Source organism: Stegostoma tigrinum, chromosome 9 (assembly GCF_030684315.1).
Source record: "Stegostoma tigrinum isolate sSteTig4 chromosome 9, sSteTig4.hap1, whole genome shotgun sequence".
NCBI classification, from domain to species: Eukaryota; Metazoa; Chordata; class Chondrichthyes; order Orectolobiformes; family Stegostomatidae; genus Stegostoma; species Stegostoma tigrinum.
In genome coordinates this window covers 45,885,100-45,899,145 of record NC_081362.1, presented here as the reverse complement: position 1 = coordinate 45,899,145, position 14,046 = coordinate 45,885,100, and positions in this window count along the sequence as shown.

The window sequence follows — 14,046 nt, the reverse complement described above, 5'->3', positions numbered from 1 at the left end:
ACAGTGACGTTGCTGCAGGATGGTCACGCCTGGCAACTAAATGCACCAAGTAAAAAAGTTTATAGGACGGATAGAGAAAACGGCAGAGGGGGTGGAGTAGCATTACTGATTAGAAACAGAATCACTTCTATGTTGAGGGAGGATGTAACGAGGGGAAAACACCCAGTGGAGATCTTATGGGAGGAACTGAGGAACCATGATTGAACGATAACCACAATAGGTCTCGATCACCTGGTAGCAGCTCAGAGATGCTAGATTGTACAAGATAACTATGTACTAAAGGCAGAGTAGTGTTGATGGGGGCTTCTAATCTTAACATAGACGAGTACCTGCCAGAAAGGTTTGAATTTCTAGAGGGTGTCCAGGATAGTTTCCTACGGACTGCTTTGCAGAACACCTACGTTTGGTTCGCAATCAACAACTGCACCTCCTAATCGCGAACCATTTCAACTCCCCCTCCCATTCCCTAGACGACATGTCCATCTTGGGCCTCCTCCTGAAGGTTGCAGGAACAGCAACTCATATTCCATTTGGGAACCCTGCAGTCCAATGGTATCAATGTGGATTTCACCAGCTTCAAAATCTCCCCCTCCCCCTACTGCATCCCAAAACCAGCCCAGCTCATCCCCGTCTACCTAACCTGTTCTTCCTCTCACCTATCCCCTCCTCCCACCTCAAGCTGCATCCCCATTTCCTTCCTACTAACTTCATCCTGCCCCCTTGACCTGTCTGTCCTCCCCAGACTGACCTTTCCCCTCCCTACCTCCCCACCTACACTCACCTCTACTGGCTCCATCCCCACATCTTTAACTTGTCTGTCTCCTCTCCACCTATCTTCTCCTCTTTCCATCTTCGATCCGCCTCCCCCTCTCTCCCTATTTATTTCAGAAACCTCTCCCCATCCCCCTCTCTGATGAAGGGTCTAGGCCCAAAACGTCAGCTTTCCTGCTCCTAAGATGCTGCTTGGCCTGCTGTGTTCATCCAGCTGTACACCTTGTTATCTTAGTTTCCTATGGCAATATGTCTTGGGTGCAACAAGGGGACAAGCAAAATTGGATCTCGTAATGACCATGAGCCTTATTTAGTTAGTGACTTAGTTGTTTATAAGTATTTGGAAGGCTAAAGGGTGATTTAATTGAAGTTTTAAGCATATTAACAGGGAAAGGCCATATAGATACAGATAAACAATTTCCACCGGTTGATGATTCTAAAACCAGGGAGCATCGTCTAAGAATTAGGGTCAGACCATTCAGAAAAGAAGCTAGAATGCACTTCTGCATATAAAGAATAGTGAAGGTTTGGAACTCTTCTCCTGAAACAGCAGTCAATACTAATTCAAGTGTAAAATTTAAATCCGAGATAGACAATTTTTAAAAATTATTAAGCAAGGGTATCAAGGGACATAGGCCCAAGACAGGCAAATGGAGTTAAGCCTCAGTTCATCCATGTCCTTACCGAAGACAGGCCATGTTCAAGGGGCTAAATGGCCTCTTTTCCTATCTTTCCCCCTACCCAAGGTGCACACATACATGGACTCCCCATGTGACCCAACCCCTTACTCCCCCTTGGCACACGCTGGACACTGCTGACATCCTCTGACAACTTCCTAACTCCCCAAAGTCTTGGAGAAGATTTGTAGCTCAGGCTGTGGATGTGGTTGGAGACTTGCTCTCCGAGCCAGGGTGTTTGATTTCAGACGTTTTGTCACCCTGCTAGGTAACATCGTCAGTGCGCCTCTGGTGAAGTGTTGGTGTTCTGTCCCTCTTGTTATTTATATGCGTCGGTTTGCTGGGCTGGTTGGTATTACTTCAGACTCTGTTTTTCAGTGGTTTGTATTTTGGGTCCAATGTGTTTGTTGATGGAGTTCCGGAATTCCGCCAAACAGAGACGTGCCAGGGAATTCCTGGAGGCCTGGCATTCCAACCGGAACTCTGTCAACAAAGACACTGAACTGGGCTCGATATACAAACCTTCAAAAACAGAAACGGAAGTGATGCCAGCCACCCCTGCAAACTGACGCATATAAATAGTAAGTGGGACAGAACGCCAATGCTTCACTGGGGGCGCACTGATGATGTTACCTAGAAGGGTGACAAGATACATACAATCAAACACACTGGCTCGGCAAGCAAGTCTACAACCTCATCCTAACACCCCACTCCAAAACTTCACACTACCCCCCAATTCTCCAACACCACCTCACACACTTACACCCACTAATGCTCCAATCCCCTGAGCTGACCACACCAGCTTATTCTCTGTCACCTTACCCAGCCACTCAACTCAGCTGCCACCATGTCACCGTGTCATCCTGCTAAACCTGCGACCCAGCCAACTGTGCCCGCTTACTGCCTTCGCACTCATTCCTCACTAATACACTAAAAATCTTTTTCAAATTCCTCATTTGTGAATGAATTTGCCAGAATACAGCAGCTAGTGTCCTAAAAAGATGGTGTGACTTGTCTTTCCTCTGACCCATCGTGCTCTAACGGTATACACTTGAAGTTTATGAAGAGGTCAGGTTCAGAATTCGTGGTGAGAAATGCAGAGCTCCATGGCTGGGGACAAAAGTAAGAGTTTGTGTGGCATTCTGGTGGTGTCAGAAGATTCAGCCCACCATTGCTCAGCCATTCTCCTCCCTCAACTTGGCCCCACAGCTCAAAGACTTCCTGACAAGTGGTTGGAGTCCTAGGGTCAACTTTCTTACTGGCATTGAGAAAAGTGCACCTTTTCAGAGCAGGGAAATGGCTCAATCAGTCAATAAAACATAGTGGAAGATGCAGGGGTAGATTTTTGATTATCTTCAGGGCTCCATTGTGGGTGATTTATACTGTCTCACATTTCTCACAACATTCCGCATCATCATTTGGTGAAACTTTATGAGTGCAAAACTTCCTGTGTAGCATTCATCTCACCGGATTGATAATCTCTGCGTATCACTGTTCTTTTCCTGAAAGAAAGCCCTCATTATTTTCAATGATCTGATGTTAATCAGTGTGAAAGAACTCTTGATTTTGGAATCAAACATAGGAATGAAAAACTAATCTTGAGCATTATCAAAATATGACAATATTAATAGATCATGTTAGAAGTCTTGGTGTTGGAAAAAGAGTTGTTGAAAATCAATGGTTGAACCTATTATAAAGAAAAAAGAAAATATATGACAGAGAATGCATGTTGAAAATTAATGACCTTGAACATCATAGGTGATGCTAAGTCTAATAACCCACAAACTACATTGCATTCCCTGGCATTGCATTTTAGCACACAGCCATTGTTATTTACTTAAAACTACATTGGTTTTGCTATAATTTCACATTAAGCTATAGACTTCCATCTAGTGGCAACAATGAGACAAATGATTTTGTTCTTGCATTACTGTAGCTCATGACTGTCATGTCAAAATGGAAGCGCTAGTGATAATTCTGTCTCATACTTATTTCAAGTGTCAGAAAGATAATGAAGTAAACAGTCAATGGAAAGGGAAGAAGTTAAATTTTAATAATTAAAAACATTAAATTTGAAAGATAAAAGGCATTTGTAGAGACCAATAGGAGAAGAAGAATGTTATGACGAAGTGAAAATGATGAACTGGTTCTCTGCTATTCACCTCCTTGGTTGGTCGCTGCAAAAATTTGAGCTCTTTTTACATAGGACTATGCCTCTCTCTTTAGTTAAAAATATGGTTTTCACTGTGTTTCACCATGAGCAATAAGGAGCCAATTACAAAGTTTGCTTGAGCCAAATGAAAAAAAAATTATCAAACTAAAGGAAAATAGAAGTGCAATGTCATGAGGTCTATATTCAGTTTCTTCTATGTTGGTTGATAAGATTTTAAAGATTAACTGTCTATATTTGTCACTATGACAAATCTTTGTGGTTAAGAAGTATGACATTTACAGTTTTAAGCAATAATATTGAACATGTGAAATATGTCAGTGTGTATCTGAATAAAGGTAACTTTTGTAATATGGTTTATAGTTTATTATGTTTTGGAAAGTTGGTTTCTAAAGTGGAAAAGTGATGAATAGCTATAACACAATATCTGTATTGTTTGTGTGTATGTATGTATCTAGAAGAGAGGGACATTGTTTTAGTTTCATTTTTTGAGGTCAGTAAATGGTTATCTGAAAGTTTGATGATACAGCATTTTTACTGAGGGTTCGTAATCTTATATAGAAACAAAGAAACATGGAAGATAGGAGCAGGAGGAGGCCATCGACCCTTTGAGCCTACGCTGCCGTTCTTCACGATCATGGCTGATCATCCAACTCAATAACCTAATCCTGCTTTCTCCCCATAACCTTTGATTCATTTGCCCCAAGTGCTATATCTAGTCGCCTCTTGAATACATTCAATGTTTTGGCATCAACTACTTCCTGTGATAATGAATTCCACAGGCTCACCACTCTTTGGGTGAAGTGATGTCTCCTTATCTCTGTTCTAAATGGTCTACCCTGAATACTCATACTGTGACCCGTGATTCTGGACACACCTACCTTTGGAACATCCTCCCTCTATCTACCCTGCCTAATCCTGTTAGAATTTATAAGTCTGTATGAGATCCCCCCTCATTCATCCAAACTCTAGTTAAAACAATCCCTGATCAATCTCTCCTTGTACATCAGGCCCACAATCTCTGGAATTAGCCTGGTAAACCTTCGCTGGACTGAAGCTTGAGGTGAAAAACAAGATTATGAAAAAAGAAACCTGCAGTTGCTTAGTGACAGGTATCCCAGAAAGACAGAATTGTTCAGAAGGGCAGGCAGTGTTGCAGGTTCAGTTGGAGAAAAAGGATGCGTAATTCAGCTGTCTCCAAAGACGCCAAGTCTGGGGAAGTGCTCCTCTGTGGCTCAGAACAAAAATCCAGAAGCAGAAAACTGCTGGAAGTGAGAGGTATGGAAATCTCTTTTTTTAAAATTCCTGAGTGTGCTTTAAAGTCACTAAGTCCAGTCACCAATTACAGTCATGCCAAACGACCATGAAACTTCACAGTGGAAGAAGGATGATCCTTCACTGAGGGTTGAATGACTGTAAGCTTGTTGCTGCGAGTTAAGGTGTTGAATCTTTATTCCTGACACTTGTAATACGATTGTTTCAAATAATTCAGGTATAGTGTAACATAGTTTATTTTTTTTTTACTTTTGTGGATAATAATTTTAATGTTCCTTGGTTAAGTTACATTGACAGCCTCTTATGAATATGGTCAGTGACGGACCACCATGGTAAACAAGTAGCAGGAATAAAACTATGCTTTATCAAGCCAAGTCTTAACTCTGGTATTTGACTTGTCCAGTATTACCAACAGCTGGCATTATAACATGAGATATTATTCAAAATGGCTGAATAGATGGATTCTTAAAAGAATTAGGGCAGCACAGTGGCTCAGTGGTTAGCACTGCAGCCTCACAGTGCCAGGGACCCGGGTTCGATTCCAGCCTCGGGTAACTGTCTGTGAGGAGTTTGCACATTCTCCCCGTGTCTGTGTGGGTTTCCTCCGGGTGCTCCAGTTTCCTCCCACAGTCCATAGATGTGCAGGGCAGGTGGACTGGCCATGTTAAATTGCCTGTAGTGTTCAGGGGTGTGTGGGTTATAGGGGGATGGGTCTGGGTGGGATGCTGCAAAGCGCGGTGTGGACTTGTTGGGCTGAAGGGTCTGTTTCCACACTGTAGGGAATCTAATCTAATCTGAGAAAAAGAAAAATAAAAATCAAATGTGGACATGTTATGCTGACGAAGGAGGCAGCATTGTTAATCCGATGGATCCAATGCCAATTGAGAATCCACTCTGAGCCTAATAAAGATCAAAAGATGTTAATGCTTTAAGGGGAAAGACCATTTCCCAAATATTCCCACATCATTTTGAAGTTATTGTGGAAATGCTTGACAGGTCGGCACAACATCGAGGGCCGAAGGGCCTGTACTGTGCTGTAATGTTCTATGTTCTATGTTATATATGTTCTAAAAGTAGGATGGAAAGCACTCTGGACCAGATGGTGTATACCAGTGTGAAAATTACTGACTATCCTCATGGCAGAATTATAAAACATTTTTGGTTTGCTTGAAGGAATGCAAAAATATTTGATGAATGTATATTTTTGCAGATATCAAGATTGACAAGTAGTGTTTGGGCAAATGCTATTTGCTTTTAGAAACATAGCAAATTGGTGCAGGAGTGGACGATTTGGCCCTTCGAGCCTGCACCTCCATTCAATATGATCATGGCTGATGTTTCTCCACTGAAGACAGCTCACTTGGCACTCAAATTGCCTCAAATAGTGTTGGTGCTGCAATCATGGTACACCCAAAGTTCACAATGAGCAGCTGAATTCACATTAGTTACCCCTCATCATGAAAATATGAAGAAAAGGCAAATATTTTCAATTCAGCTATGATGGTGTAGAATTTCCTTGTTTAGTCTGTTGTGATTCCTAATGTGAACTGTTATCTTTTATGGCATGAATAGCCGTTTATTGAATGATTTATTGCAATAATATATTGAAGCCTAAAGTTAATCTACTCTTAACATCCCTTAGATCCCTAAAACTTTCCTTCTAGACCATATTTCATAGTGCTAGAATCAAATATAGTTGCAAACCCTCATATGCAATAGTAGAAAACAGTTAACTGTAAATGAAAACATACTTCTAAATGTTGGAAAAATAAGCTACATGTCATGCCAAAATTCAGCCCTTCCTAGGAGAAGAAAATGTTTGGATCCTGTATTCCTTGGTAAAGCTGATCTACAGCACACATATCTCTAAAATTGCCATTTGCCAGATTAAAGAAAGCCTAATAAGAGTACTGAAATATATCAAGCTTAAAATATATCAAGAAAACAAGACCACAGAACGCAAAGAACAATTCTTGAAATGTAATTTAAAATAGATATCAAGTGAGATGTTCTTGAGAGAGTAAAAATATTTATCATAGAGGAAATAATCCTGGTGAAAACATTTTCTTTATTCAAATACAAGTCACTGCCTCAAAGAAGATGTAATATATTACCAGAATGACCTTTGGTAGAAGTCTTTTTTTATCATTTTGCAGTTTTCTTATTTTGGTGGTGTCACAGAAATATATAAGCAGAAATTACTAAGACATCAAAATTATACTAATACCTGTCTTCAATTAGCAATTGCTGGAAATTGATGCAAGTACCATTGCCAATTGGAAAACTTCCTTTCAGGTTATTCAGAATACAGTTCATGTTGAGAGGTATGTGCTTTAGAGGTCTGAACTTTGAGCCAGAGGCGTTCGATATAGTGCCACACAACTGGACTGTGAGGAAAGTAATATGTCATGGAATAAAAGGGATAGTGGCAATGTGGGTATAAAGTTGGCTGAGTGATGTTGAACAGAGAGTGATTGTTAATGGGTTTTTTTTGGCTAAAGGCAAGTCTATAGTGGAATTCCCCAAAAGGTTGATTTTAGGACCCTTGCTTTACCTGCTGTATATAAATGATTTGTATCTTGGTGTGAAGGGGACAATTTCAAAGTTTGTGGATGACAGGAACCTTGGAAGAATTGTAAACTGCAAGGAAGACTTTGTAGATCTTCAAAAAGACATTGAAAAGTTGGTGGAGTGGCAGCTAAATGGCAGATGAAGTTTGTTGCAGGCAAGTGTGAAATGATGCACGTTGGTACAAAGAAGATGACGAAATGGTGTAAAATAAAGGCTTGGCGTGAAGGGGACAATTTCAAAGTTTGTGCACTAGCAGAGAGACCTGGTGTATATGTACATAAGTTATTGAAGGTGGCAGGACATGTGAAGAGAAGTCTTAAAAAAAACATACAGTCTCGAGGTCTCATTGATTCAGGCATTGAATAAAAGGGCAAGGAGGTTAAGCTGAATCTATATAGGACAATAGTTAGGCCTCAGCTGGTGCATTGTGTACAGGTCTGGCACCACACCATAGGAAGTATGTGAATGCATTGGAGACAGTGCAGAAGAGACTTATGAGAGTGGCTCCAGGGATGAGAAATGTCAGTGATGAAGAAAGATTGGAGAAGGCAGCACTGTTTTCCTTGGAGAGGAGAAAACTGAGGAAAGATTTTATGGAAGCTTGAAGTAGACAGGGAGAAACTGCTTCCACTCATGAAACAATTGAGAATAGAGGGCATGGTTTTAAAGTGTTTGAAAATGTAACAAATGGAAGATTGTCCTCATAGTACTCAGATATACCTTGTGATACCAACAGCTTCCCCAGTGTTAAAATGTAGAGTAAAGGATCCTCTAGCTGTTGGTACTTTCTGCACAGTTCGTTGTCCAGGACGCAAACTACACTTGATGATGTGCTTTGCGGTACCTCTGTTTATTAGGCTATTAACTAGTGTAACAGAAGTAAACTTTAATAAAACATTCAACTGAGACTGCAGCTACTTAATCAACTCCTTTATTCTGCAGGCATCTCTTGATGTGATTTTTAAAAAATTTCTCTCCCTAACACTCAAGTTCCCTTACTTCTAGGTTCAAGGCTTGCATTTGGAATATATTTTAAATGTTAACCTATTTTCTTAATCTAGATTAAGTCATCGGCATGTTAACCAAAATATTTTATCTAACTTTTATTACCCATATATCTGACTTTCATTTAATGAAACACTTGAAACCTTTAATGCTACAATCTGTGCTTAGCAAATTTAACAGGCGGAAACCTTTTTCTTCTCTCTGAGTTATTACTTATTTCTTTGTTGCTCATTTATTTAGCTTCACTTATCTTCAGGAGTACTGTTTGATTTGGAAAAAATCAGGAAAGCAATACTGGCCTAGTTCGATTTACGGTTTTCTAGTAATTCAAGTTGCATAGAGCAACATTTTCAAAAAGTTCCAGTGTTTGCATTTTGCTGCAAATGAGCTGCAACTATTGGCAAAGCATTTTGTACTGAAAAGAACTTGATGGATGAGAGAAGGAAAAGTTGGCATCACTATAGGAAACTGGAAGGCTGGTGACCAGAGTGTTTGGTAAAGTTGCCAATATCAATGCATAGATGACCAAAATGTTCTCCTGTTTAGCATGAGATTTTGAGTAGTTCCCACTGAGTGAGCTAAAACAAATATTCACCGGTGGTAGATGCATAGCATGCATAACAATGGAATCTTTCTTTCAGTTAAACAGTTTATGCTAAGTAAGCACCATAAGTTTGTAACTCTCACAGTTCCAGTGTAAAAATTGACAAATGCAGAAACACTTAATAAGCTTTATCATGGATTATTGTTATGTGCTGAGGTCAGTGCTTTCTTTTTTGCATTTTAAAGATGCCTTGTAGGGAAATAGGTACTAACCATGCTTAGGGTCAGAGCGGCATTATCTCTGAGTTACATTGTTCTATGTTCAAGACATAAGCTCACAAGCTGAGGGCATTCCAGTGGAGTGTTGAGAAAGTGTTGTTGGATGTGCCATCTTTCAAGTTATCTATCCTCAAATGTGCTGCAAGGGATCCTATGGTGCTACTTCAAAGAAAAGCAGTACAGTTATCTCTTTGCCAATATATACCCCTCAATCAACATCACACAAATGTGCTATCACGTCATGATCTCATTGCTTTCTCTTTAAGATTGTACTAACTGACTTCTGCAATTCTTACTTTAAGAGTACTTAACATTCAATAGTGTGTCATGGTTGTAAAATACTGTGATAAGTGGTGAAAAGTAAGATAAAAATGCAAATCCATTTTATTCCTCCATGTTGCAGAAGAACACTTTGGTCCTTTCCTGTCCTGATAGCCCCATTCCACAACCTAAAGCACTTTCCTTACCTGGGATTGTTTCTGTAGCACCAGAGGGGTCTCCTACCAATTGCACTGATCTCCCAATAGGAGTATCGCTGAAATGTTCCAATTAATAGGAGAAAGAAATTCCTTTAGTTATAGCTCCATAAATATTCTCCATTATAATATAGACATCACCTTTACACTCCATTGCAGATGTTGTGGGAATATCGAAACAATGGGAGATGAGCATTAACGTTGTTTCACAAGAGCCAACCAGATACCTTGATATGAATTACTGGAGCCTGGATGGCAACTGAGGATTTCCTCATGTTTTTCCCATAGAAACCAAGGCAAATCTGTTCAAGAACAAAACAGTCATCTGCTGTATGCTGTAATGGGGCTTTTACCACTTTGGAAAGAGCCCATATTAAGAGCGTAAATTATCTTTGTCACCTTTACATGACAGTTTAAGTGCTGCTTTGCTGGTGATGATAGATTACATTTATTTTACCAGGATGTCAAAGTCCTTCACAGACAATTAGTTACTTATGAAAGGTGGTACTCATATTAAATAGGCAAATATAGTCACCACAATAGAACAATGGGCCACAAAAAACAAGTAATGGCATCATCGGCTAGCTCACTGGGTTTTGTGATGATGGTCAAAAGGAAAATGTTGACCCAGATATCAGAAGAAATGTTCTGCTCCTTAATTAATGGTCAGGGATCTAATATGTTTTCCAAATAGAGCTATGGGATCTCCACTTATCATCTCATCCGAGCAACAGCATTTCCAACATGGAAGTACTACTTTGGCATTGCAGTAAATATTCAGTCTATGTTATATGAAGGGGTAGGACTAAGAAAAGGGAAAGGCTCAGTGGCAAAGATCCAACCATTGAGACAAGCCAACACTTAACACCACAAATACTCATCCACGTACTCCTTTGAAGAATAGCTTTCTTAAATAGATCTTTAACTGATATCTTGATAGGTCTGTATAATTGCTGCTGACAGAGTTGAGAGTGTGTTGTCTTCTTAGATGCCTTATTGATAAATCTTGTTTGGATTAAATTTTATCTGCCACTTTTCTGAGTACACAACCAAAGTCTTGATGTCATCTTGCAGTAAACAGCCATTCTCTTCACTAACAAGTACCCAGTCAATCTTCATGTAATCTGCAAATTTCCCTATCATACCTTCTGTATTTAAATCTAAAGCATTGATACATACCACAAACAGCAAGGGACCCAAACTTAAGCCCTGTGGAACTCAAACTACTTTCCAGTGACAAAAACATCAGTCTATCATCACCCATGGCTTCCTGTCACTGATTCAATTTGGGATCTAACTTGTCACATTTCCAATATCCCAAGAGCTTTAGTTAATTTTCTGACCAGTCTGCATGTGAGACATTGTCAAGTGCCTTACTAAAACCCATGTTGACAACATTTAATACATTACCTTCATCAATCCACCCAGTTACCTTCTCAAAAAATTCAAATATTTTAGTAAGACATGACTTCCACTTATCAAGACTATGCTGACTATTCCTGATAAATCTGACTTTCTGTGGCACGGTGGCTCAGTGGTTAGCACTGCTGCTTCACGGCACCAGGGACCCAGGTTTGATTTCTCCCACGGGTAACTATCTGTGCAGAGTTCGCACATTCTTCCTGTGTCTCCATGCGTTTCCTCCGGATGCTCTGGTTTCCTCCACATTCAAAGATGTGCAGGCTAGGTGGATTGACCATGCTAAATTGGCCCATTGTATCTGAGGATGTATAAGGGTTGTATGGTTCTAAGTAACAGTTTCCCTGTATTGATTCTAGTAATTTGATGACGACTGAAGTCAATTGATTGGCCTACAATTATTTGACCTATCGTACCTTTTTGACTAATGGTGCAGCATTTGTAGAACTCCAGTTCTCTGGTACCTTGCTTGAATCTAGTTAGGATTGGAAAATCATCCTCAGCCCATTAGCTATATCCTCCCTGACATCCTCTAACAGCCTAGGACACACAATCAAAGAGGTCAATCCCTTTGGATCTTTGGATCTGCACTTATTTTGCCACCTGTGAATTCTATTCAAAAGTGAAGGAATTTAAGTACATTTAATATACTGCTTATGCTGTGTGAATATTTTCTCTAGGTTGGCTGCCTACCTGTTTGCAATCATCACCTACAGGTATGCTTTGATCTGGCGCAGTAAGGAAAGAAGAAATTCCCACTGCATTGATTATGTGAATTTTGAATGCAATTTGCTTTATAGTCAATGGTGAAGACAAAAATTAGGCTAAAATGAAGACTGTAACCCATACTGGGGAGCTCATAACAATAAATCTGTTAAGTTTAAATAGAATAATGCCCCAAGGAGCAGACAGGAATCAGCAAATAAGCTCCCCCTCATCTTAGCCATAGAACAATGGTCTAAATCTTATGACATTTTCATTATTATAAATGTGTTTTCTCTTGCTCAGTGCAAAGGGGTTACTCCTTTAAGCAAATCCTTGTCTCAGAGAACTGAAGCATGATTTTCATGAAATGAAGGGAGATCAGAGCAGGACTTATTACACTTAATTGTAAGGTCCTGGGGAGTGTTGCTGAACATTGAGACCTTGGAGTACAGTTTCATAGTTCCTTTCAAGTAGGGTCACATGTAGATACGAAGGTGACAAAAGTGTTTGGTAGGCTTGCCTTTATTGATCAGTACATTGAGTGGAGTGGTTGGGAGGTCATGTTGCGGCTGTACAGGACATTGGTTCGGCCACTTCTGGTGTATTGCATGCAATTCTGGTCTCCCTCCTATAGGAAGGATGTTGTGATACTAGGAAGGGTTCAGAAAAGATTTACAACAATGTTGCCGGGGTTGGAGGATTTGAGCTGAATGGAAGAGGCTGAATAGGCTGGGAGTATTTTCCCTGGAGCATTGGAGGCTGGGGGGGTGACCTTTATTAAGGCTTATAAAATCATGAAGGGCATGGGTAGGATGAATAGCCAAGGTCTTTTCCCTGGGGTGGGGTAGTTCAAAACTAGAGGGCATGGGTTTAAGGTGAGAGGGGAATGATATAGAAGGAACTTAAGGGGCAACTTTTTCATGCAGAGGGTGGTGAATGAATGGAGTGAGCTGCCAAAGGAAATGGTGGAGGCCGGTACACTTAAACATTTAAAAGGCATCTAGTTCGGTACATGAATAGGAAGGGTCTAGAGGGATATGAGCGAAATGCTGAAAAATGGGTCTAGATTTATGTAGGATATCTGGTCAGCGTGGACGAGTTGGACCGAAGGTCTGTTTCTCGACTGTATTTCTCTGTGACTATATGCTGGTGTGCATAAGTAAATCATTATTCTGTTAATTAGTTCATAGAGATCACTTTGATCTTGGAACACCCTAACAATTAGACTAAAAGCCCAGATGCTGGACATTGTCAACTTTGTCAAATCAAGTTTAGTAAGAAATTGAAATGTACAGAATCAGCAAACACAGCACATCTTGCACAATTAGAAAATTATGTTTGCAGAGTCTATTCAGATACAATACTATTTGGAAATACCATTTGCTTTCCATTGTGTTACATTTGTGTTAGAAAGACTATGCATCAATTGGCCAATCCTTCACTTCACCAGGTCACTCTGCCTGATGACTGATGTGAGCTGGATAAAAGTATACCATTCAGGAGGTTGTACATGCCAAGTGATTGATCCAACTGTGGATTTGTCAAATCCCAGAGTAAAACCTGGGGGCTTGATAGATCCTAACTTTGTTACATATCTACATAGACGTGCTAACAGTTTTGGGTTCTTTTGTCTCGACTTGACTGTGTATACTTGAAGGTAATTCATTCCCTGAGAGTATTGTGGGTCAATGTGCAGCAGGTGGACTGCAGGAGTTCAAGAAGGCAGCTCACTGCCACTTTCTCAAGGACAACTAGGGATGGGCAAGAAATGCTGGCCCAGCCAGCGACGCCCACATCCCACAAGTAAATAAAAAAACAAACATCAGCAGCAGCCAAGTTGAAGCACATTTACATTTCTATTTTTACCTCATTGAATATACTGCGCCTTCTTTGTGATGTTCCTTGCCTTGGCAACTCAGGAAGTGACAAATCATAGGGGTTTCACATTGACAGTAGTTGGATTGCTTGCCAGGCCCTCTCACCATTGCTTCCTCACTTACTACACTTTGCTATAACCCCTGGTGCAGTCTCTTGCCACCCTTGAGACTCTTTGAAACATTGCCACTATTAACAGAGACAAAGCTGAATTTTAGCTTGAGACCCCTACATCTTGGGACGATTCCTGCACTATTTACCCCTTCCTACCCTTTCCACT